Here is a 20,136-nt window from a genome sequence, read left to right on the forward strand (position 1 = left end):
CCCACGAGCGAACCTGAGCCTCGGGACCACAGGTAAGACCAAATTTTCTGCTGCAAGAAAGCTGCCTGGTGAACTCAAGACACAGGCCCACAGGAACAGCTGAAGACCTGTAGAGAGGAAAAACTACACGCCCGAAAGCAGAACACTCTGTCCCCATAACTGACTGAAAGAGAGGAAAACAGGTCTACAGCACTCCTGACACACAGGCTTATAGGACAGTCTAGCCACGGTCAGAAATAGCAGAACAAAGTAACACTAGAGATAATCTGATGGCGAGAGGCAAGCGCAGGAACCCAAGCAACAGAAACCAAGACTACATGCCATCATCGGAGCCCAATTCTCCCACCAAAACAAACATGGAATATCCAAACACACCAGAAAAGCAAGATCTAGTTTCAAAATCATATTTGATCATGATGCTGGAGGACTTCAAGAAAGACATGAACACACTTAGGGAAGCACAGGAAAACATTAATAAACAAGTAGAAGCCTACAGAGAGGAATCGCAAAAATCCCTGAAAGAATTCCAGGAAAACACAATCAAACAGTTGAAGGAATTAAAAATGGAAATAGAAGCAATCAAGAAAGAACACATGGAAACAACTCTGGATATAGAAAACCAAAAGAAGAGACAAGGAGCTGTAGATACAAGCTTCACCAACAGAATACAAGAGATGGAAGAGAGAATCTCAGGAGCAGAAGATGCCATAGAAATCATTGACTCAAATGTCAAAGATAATGTAAAGCGGAAAAAGCTACTGGTCCAAAACATACAGGAAATCCAGGACTCAATGAGAAGATCAAACCTAAGGATAATAGGTAGAGAAGAGAGTGAAGACTCCCAGCTCAAAGGACCAGTAAATATCTTCAACAAAATCATAGAAGAAAACTTCCCTAACCTAAAAAAAGAGATACCCATAGACATACAAGAAGCCTACAGAACTCCAAATAGATTGGACCAGAAAAGAAACACCTCCCGTCACATAATTGTCAAAACACCAAACGCACAAAATAAAGAAAGAATATTAAAAGCAGTAAAGGAAAAAGGTCAAGTAACATATAAAGGGAGACCTATCAGAATCACACCAGACTTCTCGCCAGAAACTATGAAGGCCAGAAGATCCTGGACTGATGTCATACAGACCCTAAGAGAACACAAATGCCAGCCCAGGTTACTGTATCCAGCAAAACTCTCAATTAACATTGATGGAGAAACCAAGATATTCCATGACAAAACCAAATTTACACAATATCTTTCTACAAATCCAGCACTACAAAGGATAATAAATGGTAAAGCCCAACATAAGGAGGCAAGCTATACCCTAGAAGAAGCAAGAAACTAATCGTCTTGGCAACAAAACAAAGAGAATGAAAGCACACAAACATAACCTCACATCCAAATATGAATATAACGGGAAGCAATAATCACTATTCCTTAATATCTCTCAATATCAATGGCCTCAACTCCCCAATAAAAAGACATAGATTAACAAACTGGATACGCAAGGAGGACCCTGCATTCTGCTGCCTACAGGAAACACACCTCAGAGACAAAGACAGACACTACCTCAGAGTGAAAGGCTGGAAAACAAATTTCCAAGCAAATGGTCAGAAGAAGCAAGCTGGAGTAGCCATTCTAATATCAAATAAAATCAATTTCCAACTAAAAGTCATCAAAAAAGATAAGGAAGGACACTTCATATTCATCAAAGGAAAAATCAACCAAGATGAACTCTCAATCCTAAATATCTATGCCCCAAATACAAGGGCACCTACATACGTAAAAGAAACCTTACTAAAGCTCAAAACACACATTGCACCTCACACAATAATAGTGGGAGATTTCAACACCCCACTCTCATCAATGGACAGATCATGGAAACAGAAATTAAACAGTGATGTAGACAGACTAAGAGAAGTCATGAGCAAAATGGACTTAACGGATATTTATAGAACATTCTATCCTAAAGCAAAAGGATATACCTTCTTCTCAGCTCCTCATGGTACTTTCTCCAAAATTGACCATATAATTGGTCAAAAAACGGGCCTCAACAGGTACAGAAAGATAGAAATAATCCCATGCGTGCTATCGGACCACCACGGCCTAAAACTGGTCTTCAATAACAATAAGGGAAGAATGCCCACATATACGTGGAAATTGAACAATGCTCTACTCAATGATAACCTGGTCAAGGAAGAAATAAAGAAAGAAATTAAAAACTTTTTAGAATTTAATGAAAATGAAGGTACAACATACCCAAACTTATGGGACACAATGAAAGCTGTGCTAAGAGGAAAACTCATAGCGCTGAGTGCCTGCAGAAAGAAACAGGAAAGAGCATATGTCAGCAGCTTGACAGCACACCTAAAAGCTCTAGAACAAAAAGAAGCAAATACACCCAGGAGGAGTAGAAGGCAGGAAATAATCAAACTCAGAGCTGAAATCAACCAAGTAGAAACAAAAAGGACCATAGAAAGAATCAACAGAACCAAAAGTTGGTTCTTTGAGAAAATCAACAAGATAGATAAACCCTTAGCCAGACTAACGAGAGGACACAGAGAGTGTGTCCAAATTAACAAAATCAGAAATGAAAAGGGAGACATAACTACAGATTCGGAGGAAATTCAAAAAATCATCAGATCTTACTATAAAAACCTATATTCAACAAAATTTGAAAATCTTCAGGAAATGGACAATTTCCTAGACAGATACCAGGTATCGAAGTTAAATCAGGAACAGATAAACCAGTTAAACAACCTGATATCTCCTAAGGAAATAGAAGCAGTCATTAAAGGTCTCCCAACCAAAAAGAGCCCAGGTCCAGACGGGTTTAGTGCAGAATTCTATCAAACCTTCATAGAAGACCTCATACCAATATTATCCAAACTATTCCACAAAATTGAAACAGATGGAGCCCTACCGAATTCCTTCTACGAAGCCACAATTACTCTTATACCTAAACCACACAAAGACACAACAAAGAAAGAGAACTTCAGACCAATTTCCCTTATGAATATCGACGCAAAAATACTCAATAAAATTCTGGCAAACCGAATTCAAGAGCACATCAAAACAATCATCCACCATGATCAAGTAGGCTTCATCCCAGGCATGCAGGGATGGTTTAATATACGGAAAACCATCAACGTGATCCTTTATATAAACAAACTGAAAGAACAGAACCACATGATCATTTCATTAGATGCTGAGAAAGCATTTGACAAAATTCAACACCCCTTCATGATAAAAGTCCTGGAAAGAATAGGAATTCAAGGCCCATACCTAAACATAGTAAAAGCCATATACAGCAAACCAGTTGCTAACATTAAACTAAATGGAGAGAAACTTGAAGCAATCCCACTAAAATCAGGGACTAGACAAGGCTGCCCACTCTCTCCCTACTTATTCAATATAGTTCTTGAAGTTCTAGCCAGAGCAATCAGACAACAAAAGGAGATCAAAGGGATACAGATCGGAAAAGAAGAGGTCAAAATATCACTATTTGCAGATGACATGATAGTATATTTAAGTGATCCCAAAAGTTCCACCAGAGAACTACTAAAGCTGATAAACAACTTCAGCAAAGTGGCTGGGTATAAAATTAACTCAAATAAATCAGTTGCCTTCCTCTATACAAAGGAGAAACAAGCCGAGAAAGAAATTAGGGAAACGACACCCTTCATAATAGACCCAAATAATATAAAGTACCTCGCTGTGACTTTAACAAAGCAAGTAAAAGATCTGTACAATAAGAACTTCAAGACACTGAGGAAAGAAATTGAAGAAGACATCAGAAGATGGAAAGATCTCCCATGCTCATGGATTGGCAGGATTAATATAGTAAAAATGGCCATTTTACCAAAAGCAATCTACAGATTCAATGCAATCCCCATCAAAATACCAATCCAATTCTTCAAAGAGTTAGACAGAACAATTTGCAAATTCATCTGGAATAACAAAAAACCCAGGATAGCTAAAGCTATCCTCAACAATAAAAGGACTTCAGGGGGAATCACTATCCCTGAACTCAAGCAGTATTACAAAGCAATAGTGATAAAAACTGCATGGTATTGGTACAGAGACAGACAGATAGACCAATGGAATAGAATTGAAGACCCAGAAATGAACCCACACACCTATGGTCACTTGATTTTTGACAAAGGAGGCAAAACCATCCAATGGAAAAAAGATAGCATTTTCAGCAAATGGTGCTGGTTCAACTGGAGGGCAACATGTAGAAGAATGCAGATCGATCCATGCTTATCACCCTGTACAAAGCTCAAGTCCAAGTGGATCAAGGACCTCCACATCAAACCAGACACACTCAAACTAATAGAAGAAAAACTAGGGAAGCATCTGGAACACATGGGCACTGGAAAAAATTTCCTGAACAAAACACCAATGGCTTATGCTCTAAGATCAAGAATCGACAAATGGGATCTCATAAAACTGCAAAGCTTCTGTAAGGCAAAGGACACTGTGGTTAGGACAAAACGGCAACCAACAGATGGGGAAAAGATCTTTACCAATCCTACAACAGATAGAGGCCTTATATCCAAAATATACAAAGAACTCAAGAAGTTAGACCGCAGGGAAACAAATAACCCTATTAAAAAATGGGGTTCAGAGCTAAACAAAGAATTCACAGCTGAGGAATGCCGAATGGCTGAGAAACACCTAAAGAAATGTTCAACATCTTTAGTCATAAGGGAAATGCAAATCAAAACAACCCTGAGATTTCACTTCACACCAGTGCGATTGGCTAAGATCAAAAACTCAGGTGACAGCAGATGCTGGCGAGGATGTGGAGAAAGAGGAACACTCCTCCATTGTTGGTGGGATTGCAGACTGGTAAAACCATTCTGGAAATCAGTCTGGAGGTTCCTCAGAAAATTGGACATTGAACTGCCTGAGGATCCAGCTATACCTCTCTTGGGCATATACCCAAAATATGCCTCAACATATAAAAGAGACACGTGCTCCACTATGTTCATCGCAGCCTTATTTATAATAGCCAGAAACTGGAAAGAACCCAGATGCCCTTCAACAGAGGAATGGATACAGAAAATGTGGTACATCTACACAATGGAATATTACTCAGCTATCAAAAACAACGAGTGTATGAAATTCGTAGGCAAATGGTTGGAACTGGAAAATATCATGCTGAGTGAGCTAACCCAATCACAGAAAGACATACATGGTATGCACTCATTGATAAGTGGCTATTAGCCCAAATGCTTGAATTACCCTAGATCCCTAGAACAAACGAAACTCAAGACGGATGATCAAAATGTGAATGCTTCACTCCTTCTTTAAATGAGGAAAAAGAATACCCTTGGCAGGGAAGGGAGAGGCAAAGATTAAAACAGAGACTGAAGGAACATCCATTCAGAGTCTGCCCCACATGTGGCCCATACATATACAGCCACCCAATTAGACAAGATGGATGACGCAAAGAAGTGCAGACCGACAGGAGCCGGATGTAGATCGCTCCTGAGAGACACAGCCAGAATACAGCAAATATAGAGGCGAATGCCAGCAGCAAACCAATGAACTGAGAATAAGTCCCCTATTGAAGGAATCAGAGAAAGAACTGGAAGAGCTTGAAGGTGCTCGAGACCCCAAAAGTACAACAATGCCAAGCAACCAGAGCTTCCAGGGACTAAGCCACTACCTAAAGACTATACATGGACTGACCCTGGACTCTGACCCCATAGGTAGCAATGAATATCCTAGTAAGAGCACCAGTGGAAGGGGAAGCCCTGGGTCCTGCTAAGACTGAACCCCCAGTGAACTAGTCTATGGGGGGAGGGCGGCAATGGGGGGAGGGTTGGGAGGGTAACACCCATAAGGAAGGGGAGGGGGGAGGGGGATGTTTGCCCGGAAACCGGGAAAGGGAATAACACTCGAAATGTATATAAGAAATACTCAAGTTAATAAAAAAAAAACAAGAAAATCATGTATTTTGGAGGAAAATGGATGGAACTGGAAAATAACCTGAGGGAGGTAAACCAAACCCAGAAAGATATGCATAGTACATACTCACTGATAAATGGATATTAGCCAAAAAGTAGGATATACATATGATATACCACATAGACGCTAAGATGTTAGTTTTTTTTTTTTCTGGGGCTGGGGACTGAACCCAGGACCTTGCGCTTCCTAGGTAAGCACTCTACCACTGAGCCAAATCCCCAACCCCGACGCTAAGATGTTAAACATGAAGGAAGGCCTATGAAAGGATGCTTCAGTCCCACTCACAACTGGAAAGAAAACAATCCTAAGAAACAGAGGAAGGGACTGGGGTAGGAGAGAAAATAAGGAGTGAAGTGCGCGTGTGTGTGTTGGGGGAGTCATGATCAGGTGTGTGGGAGACAAGAGAGAAGCCCAGAGAGCCAGGAGAATGAATGGAAATATGTAGTTATGAAGGTAAGGGGCAGGGGAGAACCTCTAGAAACATCCCAGAGATCTGGTATGTGGGAGGATTCCAGGACTCAATGGGGATGACCTTAGTCAAATGCCCAAGAGTGGGGAGATGGAGCCACCTCCTAGAGTTAGGGAACTCAGTGGAGTGATGGAGAAACCAACTTACTTTCAAAAACTGACTCAAATTTGTTCCTGTGCAATAGAAATGCAGGGACAAAAATGGAGGGACCAATTCAACCTCGTATCCACCCCATGGACAGGCACCAAATCCTCACACTGTTAGTGACATTATGTTGTGCTTACAGAGAGGAACCTAGCTTGGCTGTTCTCTGAGAGACTCTACCAGCCGCTGAGTGTCTTTATATTTTATTGACATTTTCCTCTTGTATCTTTTAATATTTTTGTTGGTTCTCTACATTTACTGTTTTGGTTATTATGTGACAGGATTTTCTTTTTTTTTCTTGCAATCTATTTGGTGTTCTAAGCTTTTTCTATGTATACAACCATATCATCCTTTAGGTTGGGAAATTTTTCTTTATGATTTTGTTTAAAATAATTTCTGGTCCTTGTAGCTGGGAATCTCCTCCTTTGTCTATTTCTAGTCTTAGTTTTGGCCTTTACATAGTACCCAAGTTTTCTTGCATTTTTGTCATCAATTTTTAGACTTCATATTTTTCTTAGAATGATGTATTTATTTCTTCAATTATGTATTCTATGCCTGAGATTCTCTCTTCCCTGTTGTATTTTATTTGTGGTACTTTCTTAGGTCCTCCATCTCTAGGATTTCCTCAGTTTGTGTTTTCTTTATTACTTCTATTTCCATTACCAGGCCTTAATCAGTTACATTCATTTTCTTTATATGTTTGATTGTGTTTCTTTTATTTCTTTAATGGAATTATTTGTTTACTCTTGAAGTTCTATAGAATCTTCAAATGATTGAATAAGGTTATTTTCTTGTTCTATGGATGAGTTAGTATTTCCAAGACTTGCTGTCACAGAATAGCTCTATTCTGGTCATATCATATTGACATGGCTCTTGTTGATTGTATTCTTAAGCTGTCCTCTAACTATCTGGTTGTCCCTGGTGTTGGCTGTGTTTTTCTAATGTCAGTAGGACTCCTGGTGGTGGAGGGCAATGGATCTCAGGGAGTAGAAAGTTGCTTATTTTTGTTGGTTATACCCCATGTTTACCTAGAAATTAGGGGATATATAGAGATGTGCTGAAGGTGGATGCCCCTGGGGCCCTCCAGGCCTACTCATGAAAGTAATGGGAATAGTGGTCCAGGCAGTTTTCAATGCACAGATTCTAGTGACCTTTGTTGGGATTGAGATCAGATTACATGTGGGTGAACAAGATGCACAGGCTAAAGAGTAAAACTCTTCTTACTCTCAGCAGGTAATTAATTTAAATCTTTGGCTAATGACATTAATATGCCTTTTCCATAAGTCTTGAGCAAAACCCCTAATATAGAAAGATGAAAATGATGATATAATCTCATGAACTACAAGTGCTTAGAAACCCCACTTATTACTGCAGTTGTGAGTAGATTTGAGATCATGCACTTGATAACTTTGCCATTATTGGATGCAGTAAAGCTATACATTAACAGTATGGTGTCTCCCTGATTGTTCCTACCCTTGCCATGTAAAAGCTACCTATAGAATAGAAGCCCCCATAATTCTCATCCTTCCCTTTCTTATAGATCCTCTCATTAAATTATCCAGGAGCTTTTACAGTACACTCAGGACCACATGCCCTTACTACATAGCGGCCAATTATGGAGAACTGAAAAGATAGAAGGTCATATTGAATCAATGAGGTAGAGTTCTCAGTGGAAAAATAAATCGCTGTTCCTAGAAATTTTTCTAACGCAGCCATGTGCAATATAAAAAAGTTGAGCCCCGAAAATGAAGTTTATCTGGCTGTCTTCATGGACCCTTAGGGACCTCGGATTTCATCCCTTAAAGGTGTCCCTGGCACATTACTTAGTGATTAGGGGTTTGTGTGTAGCAGGCTGAGCCACATTATTCTAAAGCACAAGGGGTTGTATAACACAGCAAACTTGAAGTCAGATAATAACTCTATCAATGGATAAATCACAAATATTTACTGTTGCTTCACAAAATGTATCTGAGATAAACACAAGCTGTATATTGGAAAAGTCTGTAGTTATTAGGCATTTCAGATGTCAAAATCCATATCAAACCAATTAAATGATACAGGAGTTTACTCAGTTCCCCAGGGTATGCCAACGCAAATAAATAAATAAATAAATAAATAAATAAATAAATAAATAAATAAATAAATAAAGCAGCTAGGTGGAGAGCCACCAACCTGTCCCCTAGTGAAATTCACTGACAACTAAACCCTGGAAAAGGAAAGTGAGAAGTCCAAGATCACATGGACTCTGAGTAACATAGTGATGAAAATTTTCCTACAAGTCAGAAGTTTTGCTAAGTGTTTAAATAAATTTAATCTTTACAGTATAGCCAGTCTATAGTAGTAGAGAAAGGGTATCATGTGAAGACCCTATGTGTATAACTGTCCCAGGAACCTGTCAGAGAGTAGCAGTGCCAGGATGGATAACCAGACACTTTGTCTCACCCTTCTCTCCTGTAGACCACAGAACTACTAATGCCATGTGATGACCATGACGTTGCAATCTAGATGTATCCATAAAATCATCAGAGAATAGGGCTGTCATCATCACACAAATGGAAACTGAGAACAAAATTTTCTCACCCATCGATTCCTAATTCCATTCTCAACAGTTCTCTGGGTGGTCACAGTACCTTAGAGAAGCAGATGCAGGAATACTCAGTCTACAGAAGGGAAACCTGAAGGTCAGGCTCAGTGGGTTATCTAAAGTTTTGTAACCATGATTCATCACATGTTGGAAATGCCGATGTGTCAAGTAATCTAGAGAGGGGCCAGGCTTTCCATGTAGAGGATATATGATCATCACCCCAAACCACAGATGAGAATTGTTGAGGTGGAAAAAAGACTCTGTCTCCTCTCCCCCACTTTCTTTCAGAGGTCTTTTCTGATGCCCTTGCTTTCATATAACACAAAAATACAACTGTTATTTCTTCTCTAACCCTGCCATTCATTCTTCCTCTTCATCTCTAAGAAGCTATCGTGAAGCATTTTAGGACATATTTTTGTTCCACATAACTGTAGAGAGTATGTTGTTGGTCTATGCAAAGGAAGAATAGCATGTATGCTGTGTCAGTCTATGAGGCAGGGTGCTGTAGTCAATACTTACTTCTTTCTATCCTGCTCCATTGTCAGGTATCCACTATGAACTTCAGGGAAGAAATGACCTCTCCTCTATAGCACAATTGTAGGATAAAAATGACACAGAAATATTACACATAACACAGTGCTATTTTACTCTCCTCCTTCCACATATGTTGCCATCAAGAGACTTTTACATCAAATTATATGCCATATGTTGTTGCATATCAGTGGGATTCTATGGAATGCATCTTTTTTTTTTTATTAACTTGAGTATTTCTTATATACATTTCAAGTGTTATTCCCTTTCCCGGTTTCCGGGCAAACATCCCCCTCCCCCCTCCCCTTCCTTATGGGTGTTCCCCTCCCACCCTCCCCCCATTGCTGCCCTCCCCCCATAGTCTAGTTCACAGGGGGTTCAGTCTTAGCAGGACCCAGGGCTTCCCCTTCCACTGGTGCTCTTACTAGGATATTCATTGCTACCTATGGGGTCAGAGTCCAGGGTCACTCCATGTATAGTCTTTAGGTACTGGCTTAGTCCCTGGAAGCTCTGGTTGCTTGACATTGTTGTACTTTTGGGGTCTCAGGCCCTTCAAGCTCTTCCAGTTCTTTCTCTGATTCCTTCAACGGGGGACCTATTCTCAGTTCAGTGGTTTGCTGCTGGCATTCGCGTCTGTATTTGCTATATTCTGGCTGTGTCTCTCAGGAGCGATCTACATCCGGCTCCTGTTGGTCTGCACTTCTTTGCTTCATCCATCTTGTCTAATTGGGTGGCTGTATATGTATGGGCCACATGTGGGGCAGGCTCTGAATGGGTGTTCCTTCAGTCTCTGTTTTTAATCTTTGCCTCTCCCTTCCCTGCCACGGGTATTCTTTTTCCTCATTTAAAGAAGGAGTGAAGCATTCACATTTTGATCATCCGTCTTGAGTTTCGTTTGTTCTAGGGATCTAGGGTAATTCAAGCATTTGGGCTAATAGCCACTTATCAATGAGTGCATACCATGTTGTCTTTCTGTGAATGGGTTAGCTCACTCAGAATGATATTTTCCAGTTCCAACCATTTGCCTACGAATTTCATAAACTCGTTGTTTTTGATAGCTGAGTAACATTCCATTGTGTAGATGTACCACATTTTCTGTATCCATTCCTCTGTTGAAGGGCATCTGGGTTCTTTCCATTTTCTGGCTATTATAAATAAGGCTGTGATGAACATAGTGGAGCACGTGTCTCTTTTGTATGTTGAGGAATCTTTTGGGTATATGCCCAAGAGAGGTATAGCTGGATCCTCAGGCAGTTCAATGTCCAATTTTCTGAGGAACCTCCAGACTGATTTCCAGAATGGTGTTACCAGTCTGCAATCCAACCAACAATGGAGGAGTGATCCTCTTTCTCCACATCCTCTCCAGCATCTGCTGTCACCTGAGTTTTTGATCTTAGCCATTCTCACTGGTGTGAGGTGAAATCTCAGGGCTGTTTTGATTTGCATTTCCCTTATGACTAAAGATGTTGAACATTTCTTTAGGTGTTTCTCAGCCATTCGGCATTCCTCAGCTGTGAATTCTTTGTTTAGCTCTGAACCCCATTTTTTAATAGGGTTATTTGTTTCCCTGCGGTCTAACTTATTGAGTTCTTTGTATATTTTGGATATAAGGCCTCTATCTGTTGTAGGATTGGTAAAGATCTTTTCCCAATCTGTTGGTTGCCGTTTTATCCTAACCACAGTGTCCTTTGCCTTACAGAAGCTTTGCAGTTTTATGAGATCCCATTTGTCGATTCTTGATCTTAGAGCATAAGCCATTGGTGTTTTGCTCAGGAAATTTTTTCCAGTGCCCATGTGTTCCAGATGCTTCCCGAGTTTTTCTTCTATTAGTTTGAGTGTGTCTGGTTTGATGTGGAGGTCCTTGATCCACTTGGACTTGAGCTTTGTACAGGGTGATAAGCATGGATCGATCTGCATTCTTCTACATGTTGCCCTCCAGTTGAACCAGCACCATTTGCTGAAAATGCTATCTTTTTTCCATTGGATGGTTTTGCCTCCTTTGTCAAAAATCAAGTGACCATAGGTGTGTGGGCTCATTTCTGGGTCTTCAATTCTATTCCATTGGTCCATCTGTCTGTCTCTGTACCAATACCATGCAGTTTTTATCACTATTGCTCTGTAATACTGCTTGAGTTCAGGGATAGTGATTCCCCCTGAAGTCCTCTTATTGTGGAGGATAGCTTTAGCTATCCTGGGTTTTTTGTTATTCCAGATGAATTTGCAAATTGTTCTGTCTAACTCTTTGAAGAATTGGATTGGTATTTTGATGGGGATTGCATTGAATCTGTAGATTGCTTTTGGTAAAATGGCCATTTTTACTATATTAATCCTGCCAATCCATGAGCATGGGAGATCTTTCCATCTTCTGAGGTCTTCAATTTCTTTCCTCAGTGTCTTGAAGTTCTTATTGTACAGATCTTTTACTTGCTTGGTTAAAGTCACACCGAGGTACTTTATGTTATTTGGGTCTATTATGAAGGGTGTCGTTTCCCTAATTTCTTTCTCGGCTTGTTTCTCTTTTGTGTAGAGGAAGGCTACTGATTTATTTGAGTTAATTTTATACCCAGCCACTTTGCTGAAGTTGTTTATCAGCTTTAGTAGTTCTCTGGTAGAACTTTTGGGATCACTTAAATATACTATCATGTCATCTGCAAATAGTGATATTTTGACCTCTTCTTTTCCGATCTGTGTCCCCTTGATCTCCTTTTGTTGTCTGATTGCTCTGGCTAGAACTTCAAGAACTATATTGAGTAAGTAGGGAGAGAGTAGGCAGCCTTGTCTAGTCCCTGATTTTAGTGGGATTGCTTCAAGTTTCTCTCCATTTAGTTTAATGTTAGCAACTGGTTTGCTGTATATGGCTTTTACTATGTTTAGGTATGGGCCTTGGATTCCTATTCTTTCCAGGACTTTTATCATGAAGGGGTGTTGAATTTTGTCAAATGCTTTCTCAGCATCTAATGAAATGATCATGTGGTTCTGTTCTTTCAGTTTGTTTATATAATGGATCACGTTGATGGTTTTCCGTATATTAAACCATTCCTGCATGCCTGGGATGAAGCCTACTTGATCATGGTGGATGATTGTTTTGATGTGCTCTTGAGTTCGGTTTGCAAGAATTTTATTGAGTATTTTTGCGTTGATATTCATAAGGGAAATTGGTCTGAAGTTCTCTTTCTTTGTTGGGTCTTTGTGTGGTTTAGGTATAAGAGTAATTGTGGCTTCGTAGAAGGAATTCGGTAGTGCTCCATCTGTTTCAATTTTGTGGAATAGTTTGGATAATATTGGTATGAGGTCTTCTATGAAGGTTTGATAGAATTCTGCACTAAACCCGTCTGGTCCTGGGCTCTTTTTGGTTGGGAGACCTTTAATGACTGCTTCTATTTCCTTAGGAGTTATGGGGTTGTTTAACTGGTTTATGTGTTCCTGATTTAACTTCGATACCTGGTATCTGTCTAGGAAATTGTCCATTTCCTGAAGATTTTCAAGTTTTGTTGAATATAGGTTTTTATTTATTTTTTTTTTAACTTTTTAAAATTTTTATCTTTATTAACTTGAGTATTTCTTTTTTTTTATTTTTATTTTTATTTTTTTTTATTAACTTGAGTATTTCTTATATACATTTCGAGTGTTATTCCCTTTCCCGGTTTCCGGGCAAATATCCCCCTCCCCCCTCCCCTTCCTTATGGGTGTTCCCCTCCCAACCCTCCCACCATTGCCGCCCTCCCCCCATAGACTAGTTCACTGGGGGTTCAGTCTTAGCAGGACCCAGGGCTTCCCCTTCCACTGGTGCTCTTACTAGTATATTCATTGCTACCTATGGGGTCAGAGTCCAGGGTCAGTCCATGTATAGTCTTTAGGTAGTGGCTTAGTCCCTGGAGGCTCTGGTTGCTTGGCATTGTTGTACTTTTGGGGTCTCGAGCCCCTTCAAGCTCTTCCAGTTCTTTCTCTGATTCCTTCAATAGGGGACCTATTCTCAGTTCAGTGTTTTGCTGCTGGCATTCGCCTCTGTATTTGCTGTATTCTGGCTGTGTCTCTCAGGAGCGATCTACATCCGGCTCCTGTCGGTCTGCACTTCTTTGCTTCATCCATCTAGTCCAATTGGGTGGCTGTATATGTATGGGCCAAATGTGGGACAGGCTCTGAATGGGTGTTCCTTCAGTCTCTGTTTTAATCTTTGCCTCTCCCTTCCCTGCCAAGGGTATTCTTTTTCCTCATTTAAAGAAGGAGTGAAGCATTCACATTTTGATCATCCGTCTTGAGTTTCGTTTGTTCTAGCGATCTAGGGTAATTCAAGCATTTGGGCTAATAGCCACTTATCAATGAGTGCATACCATGTATGTCTTTCTGTGATTGGGTTAGTTCACTCAGGATGATATTTTCCAGTTCCAACCATTTGCCTACGAATTTCATAAACTCGTTGTTTTTGATAGCTGAGTAATATTCCATTGTGTAGATGTACCACATTTTCTGTATCCATTCCTCTGTTGAAGGGCATCTGGGTTCTTTCCATTTTCTGGCTATTATAAATAAGGCTGCAATGAACATAGTGGAGCACGTGTCTCTTTTATATGTTGAGGCATCTTTTGGGTATATGCCCAAGAGAGGTATAGCTGGATCCTCAGGCAGTTCAATGTCCAATTTTCTGAGGAACCTCCAGACTGATTTCCAGAATGGTTTTACCAGTCTGCAATCCCACCAACAATGGAGGAGTGTTCCTCTTTCTCCACATCCTCGCCAGCATCTGCTGTCACCTGAGTTTTTGATCTTAGCCAATCGCACTGGTGTGAGGTGAAATCTCAGGGTTGTTTTGATTTGCATTTCCCTTATGACTAAAGATGTTGAACATTTCTTTAGGTGTTTCTCAGCCATTCGGCATTCCTCAGCTGTGAATTCTTTGTTTAGCTCTGAACCCCATTTTTTAATAGGGTTATTTGTTTCCCTGCGGTCTAACTTCTTGAGTTCTTTGTATATTTTGGATATAAGGCCTCTATCTGTTGTAGGATTGGTAAAGATCTTTTCCCCATCTGTTGGTTGCCGTTTTGTCCTAACCACAGTGTCCTTTGCCTTACAGAAGCTTTGCAGTTTTATGAGATCCCATTTGTCAATTCTTGATCTTAGAGCATAAGCCATTGGTGTTTTGTTCAGGAAATTTTTTCCAGTGCCCATGTGTTCCAGATGCTTCCCTAGTTTTTCTTCTATTAGTTTGAGTGTGTCTGGTTTGATGTGGAGGTCCTTGATCCACTTGGACTTAAGCTTTGTACAGGGTGATAAGCATGGATCGATCTGCATTCTTCTACATGTTGCCCTCCAGTTGAACCAGCACCATTTGCTGAAAATGCTATCTTTTTTCCAATGGATGGTTTTGGCTCCTTTGTCAAAAATCAAGTGACCATAGGTGTGTGGGTTCATTTCTGGGTCTTCAATTCTATTCCATTGGTCTATCTGTCTGTCTCTGTACCAATACCATGCAGTTTTTATCACTATTGCTCTGTAATACTGCTTGAGTTCAGGGATAGTGATTCCCCCTGAAGTCCTTTTATTGTTGAGGGTAGTTTTAGCTATCCTGGGTTTTTTGTTATTCCAGATGAATTTGCAAATTGTTCTGTCTAACTCTTTGAAGAATTGGATTGGTATTTTGATGGGGATTGCATTGAATCTGTAGATCGCTTTTGGTAAAATGGCCATTTTTACTATATTAATCCTGCCAATCCATGAGCATGGGAGATCTTTCCATCTTCTGAGGTCTTCTTCAATTTCTTTCTTCAGTGTCTTGAAGTTCTTATTGTACAGATCTTTTACTTGCTTGGTTAAAGTCACACCGAGGTACTTTATATTATTTGGGTCTATTATGAAGGGTGTCGTTTCCCTAATTTCTTTCTCGGCTTGTTTCTCTTTTGTATAGAGGAAGGCAACTGATTTATTTGAGTTAATTTTATACCCAGCCACTTTGCTGAAGTTGTTTATCAGCTTTAGTAGTTCTCTGGTGGAACTTTTGGGATCACTTAAATATACTATCATATCATCTGCAAATAGTGATATTTTGACCTCTTCTTTTCCGATCTGTATCCCTTTGATCTCCTTTTGTTGTCTGATTGCTCTGGCTAGAACTTCAAGAACTATATTGAATAAGTAGGGAGAGAGTGGGCAGCCTTGTCTAGTCCCTGATTTTAGTGGGATTGCTTCAAGTTTCTCTCCATTTAGTTTAATGTTAGCAACTGGTTTGCTGTATATGGCTTTTACTATGTTTAGGTATGGGCCTTGAATTCCTATTCTTTCCAGGACTTTTATCATGAAGGGGTGCTGAATTTTGTCAAATGCTTTCTCAGCATCTAATGAAATGATCATGTGGTTCTGTTCTTTCAGTTTGTTTATATAATGGATCACGTTGATGGTTTTCCGTATATTAAACCATCCCTGCATGCCTGGGATGAAGCCTACTTGATCATGGTGGATGATTGTTTTGATGTGCTCTTGAATTCGGTTTGCCAGAATTTTATTGAGTATTTTTGCGTCGATATTCATAAGGGAAATTGGTCTGAAGTTCTCTTTCTTTGTTGTGTCTTTGTGTGGTTTAGGTATAAGAGTAATTGTAGCTTCGTAGAAGGAATTTGGTAGGGCTCCATCTGTTTCAATTTTGTGGAATAGTTTGGATAATATTGGTATGAGGTCTTCTATGAAGGTTTGATAGAATTCTGCACTAAACCCATCTGGACCTGGGCTCTTTTTGGTTGGGAGACCTTTAATGACTGCTTCTATTTCCTTAGGAATTATGGGGTTGTTTAACTGGTTTATCTGTTCCTGATTTAACTTTGATACCTGGTATCTGTCTAGGAAATTGTCCATTTCCTGAAGATTTTCAAATTTTGTTGAATATAGGTTTTTATAGTAAGATCTGATGATTTTTTGAATTTCCTCTGAATCTGTAGTTATGTCTCCCTTTTCATTTCTGATTTTGTTAATTTGGACGCACTCTCTGTGTCCTCTCGTTAGTCTGGCTAAGGGTTTATCTATCTTGTTGATTTTTTCAAAGAACCAACTTTTGGTCCTGTTGATTCTTTCTATGGCCCTTTTTGTTTCTACTTGGTTGATTTCAGCTCTGAGTTTGATTATTTCCTGCCTTCTACTCCTCCTGGGTGTATTTGTTTCTTTTTGTTCTAGAGCTTTTAGGTGTGCTGTCAAGCTGCTGACATATGCTCTTTCCTGTTTCTTTCTGCAGGCACTCAGCGCTATGAGTTTTCCTCTTAGCACAGCTTTCATTGTGTCCCATAAGTTTGAGTATATTGTATCCTCATTTTCATTAAATTCTAAAAAGTTTTTAATTTCTTTCTTTATTTCTTCCTTGACCAGGTTATCATTGAGTAGAGCATTGTTCAATTTCCACGTATATGTGGGCATTCTTCCCTTATTGTTATTGAAGACCAGTTTTAGGCCGTGGTGGTCTGATAGCACGCATGGGATTATTTCTATCTTTCTGTACCTGTTGAGGCCCGTTTTTTGACCAATTATATGGTCAATTTTGGAGAAAGTACCATGAGGAGCTGAGAAGAAGGTATATCCTTTTGCTTTGGGATAGAATGTTCTATAAATATCCGTTAATTCCATTTGGCTCATGACTTCTCTTAGTCTGTCGACATCACTGTTTAATTTCTGTTTCCATGATCTGTCCATTGATGAGAGTGGAGTGTTGAAATCTCCCACTATTATTGTGTGAGGTGCAATGTGTGTTTTGAGCTTTAGTAAGGTTTCTTTTACGTATGTAGGTGCCCTTGTATTTGGGGCATAGATATTTAGGATTGAGAGTTCATCTTGGTGGATTTTTCCTTTGATGAATATGAAGTGTCCTTCCTTATCTTTTTTGATGACTTTTAGTTGGAAATTGATTTTATTTGATATTAGAATGGCTACTCCAGCTTGCTTCTTCTGACCATTTGCTTGGAAAGTTGTTTTCCAGCCTTTCACTCTGAGGTAGTGTCTGTCTTTGTCTCTGAGGCGTGTTTCCTGTAGGCAGCAGAATGCAGGGTCCTCGTTGCGTATCCAGTTTGTTAATCTATGTCTTTTTATTGGGGAGTTGAGGCCATTGATGTTGAGAGATATTAAGGAATAGTGATTATTGCTTCCCGTTATATTCATATTTGGATGTGAGGTTATGTTTGTGTGCTTTCATTCTCTTTGTTTTGTTGTCAAGACGATTAGTTTCTTGCTTCTTCTAGGGTATAGCTTGCCTCCTTATGTTGGGCTTTACCATTTATTATCCTTTGTAGTGCTGGATTTGTAGAAAGATATTGTGTAAATTTGGTTTTGTCATGGAATATCTTGGTTTCTCCATCTATATTAATTGAGAGTTTTGCAGGATACAGTAACCTGGGCTGGCATTTGTGTTCTCTTAGGGTTTGTATGACATCAGTCCAGGATCTTCTGGCCTTCATAGTTTCTGGCGAGAAGTCTGGTGTGATTCTGATAGGTCTGCCTTTATATGTTACTTGACCTTTTACCTTACTGCTCTTAATATTCTTTCTTTATTTTGTGCGTTTGGTGTTTTGACAATTATGTGACGGGAGGTGTTTCTTTTCTGGTCCAATCTATTTGGAGTTCTGTAGGCTTCTTGTATGTCTATGGGTATCTCTTTTTTTAGGTTAGGGAAGTTTTCTTCTATGATTTTGTTGAAGATATTTACTGGTCCTTTGAGCTGGGAGTCTTCACTCTCTTCTATACCTATCATCCTTAGGTTTGATCTTCTCATTGAGTCCTGGATTTCCTGTATGTTTTGGACCAGTAGCTTTTTCCGCTTTACATTATCTTTTACAGTTGAGTCAATGATTTCTATGGAATCTTCTCCTCCTGAGATTCTCTATTCCATCTCTTGTATTCTGTTGGTGAAGCTTGTATCTACAGCTCCTTGTCTCTTCTTTTGGTTTTCTATATCCAGGGTTGTTTCCATGTGTTCTTTCTTGATTGCTTCTATTTCCATTTTTAATTCCTTCAATTGTTTGATTGTGTTTTCCTGGAATTCTTTCAGGGATTTTTGCGATTCCTCTCTGTAGGCTTCTACCTGTTTATTAATGTTTTCCTGTGTTTCCCTAAGGGAGTTCTTCATGTCTTTCTTGAAGTCCTCCAGCATCATGATCAAATATGATTTTTAAAGTAGATCTTGCTTTTCTGTTGTGTTTGGATATTCCATGTTTGTTTTGGTGGGAGAATTGGGCTCCGATGATGCCATGTAGTCTTGGCTTCTGTTGCTTGGGTTCCTGCGCTTGCCTCTCGCCGTCAGATTATCTCTAGTGTTACTTTGTTCTGCTATTTCTGACAGTGGCTAGACTGCCCTATAAGCCTCTGTGTCAGGAGTGCTGTAGACCTGTTTTCCTCTCTTTCAGTCAGTTATGGGGACAGAGTGTTCTGCTTTTGGGCGTGTAGTTTTTCCTCTCTACAGGTCTTCAGCTGTTCCTGTGGGCCTGTGTCTTGAGTTCACCAGGCAGCTTTCTTGCAGCAGAAAATTTGGTCTTACCTGTGGTCCCGAGGCTCAAGTTCGCTCGTGGGGTACTGCCCACGGGCTCTCTGCAGCAGCAGCAACCAGGAAGACCTGTGCCGCCCCTTCCGGGAGCTTCAGTGCATCAGGGTTCCAGATGGTCTTTGGCTTTTTCCTCTGGCGTCCGAGATGTGTGTGCAGAGAGCAGTCTCTTCTGGTTTTGAAAGGAAAATTATACAGATTTAAGGTTTAAAAATATGAAGTTAAAAGAGTATGTTTCAACTCAGGAATAAACACTGTGAAAAGCAAGTCCAGGCAGCCCCGCCCTGCCGCTAGAGCTAACAGACCATAAAAGGAAAGGAATGCAGAACAGACCAGGAGTACCAGATCTGACTCACAGGCCACCTGGCAGGAAGCGATAAGCCCCCAGCCCCTGACATCCAGGACGCCCCAAACCTGCCAATGTGTGTAGCTATACCTTATTGCCTCATCATCTGAAATAGCCAATCATATGTGAACATGTCTATGTGCCTCGTTTGAATCCACCAATCCCCGTAACTGTGCATCTGCTTCTGTACGCCCGCTTCTGCTTCCCCAATCCCTATAAAAGCCCCATGCTGGAGCTGCTGGGCGCGCAAGTCCTCCAAAGAGACTGTGTGCCCGCAGGTACCTGTGTTTTCCAATAAACCCTCTTGCTGATTGCATCCGAGTGGACTCGGCTCGGTCATTGGGCGCTTGGGACTCCACCTGAGGGAAAGGTCCTCTCCGGGGGTCTTTCAGTTTCCCAGGCTTGTCTGCCTCTCTGAAGGTTTAGCTCTCCCTCCCACGGGATTTGGGTGCAGAGAACTGTTTATCAGGTCTGTTTCCTTCAGGTTCCGGCGGAGTCTCAGGCAGGGGTCCTGCCGCTCCTAGGCCCTCCCCCACGGGAGCCCAGAGGCCTTATACAGTTTCCTCTTGGGCCAGGGATG

Source organism: Rattus norvegicus, chromosome 2 (genome assembly GCF_021556685.1).
Source record: "Rattus norvegicus strain SHRSP/BbbUtx chromosome 2, alternate assembly SHRSP_T2T, whole genome shotgun sequence".
Classification (NCBI taxonomy): Eukaryota; Metazoa; Chordata; class Mammalia; order Rodentia; family Muridae; genus Rattus; species Rattus norvegicus.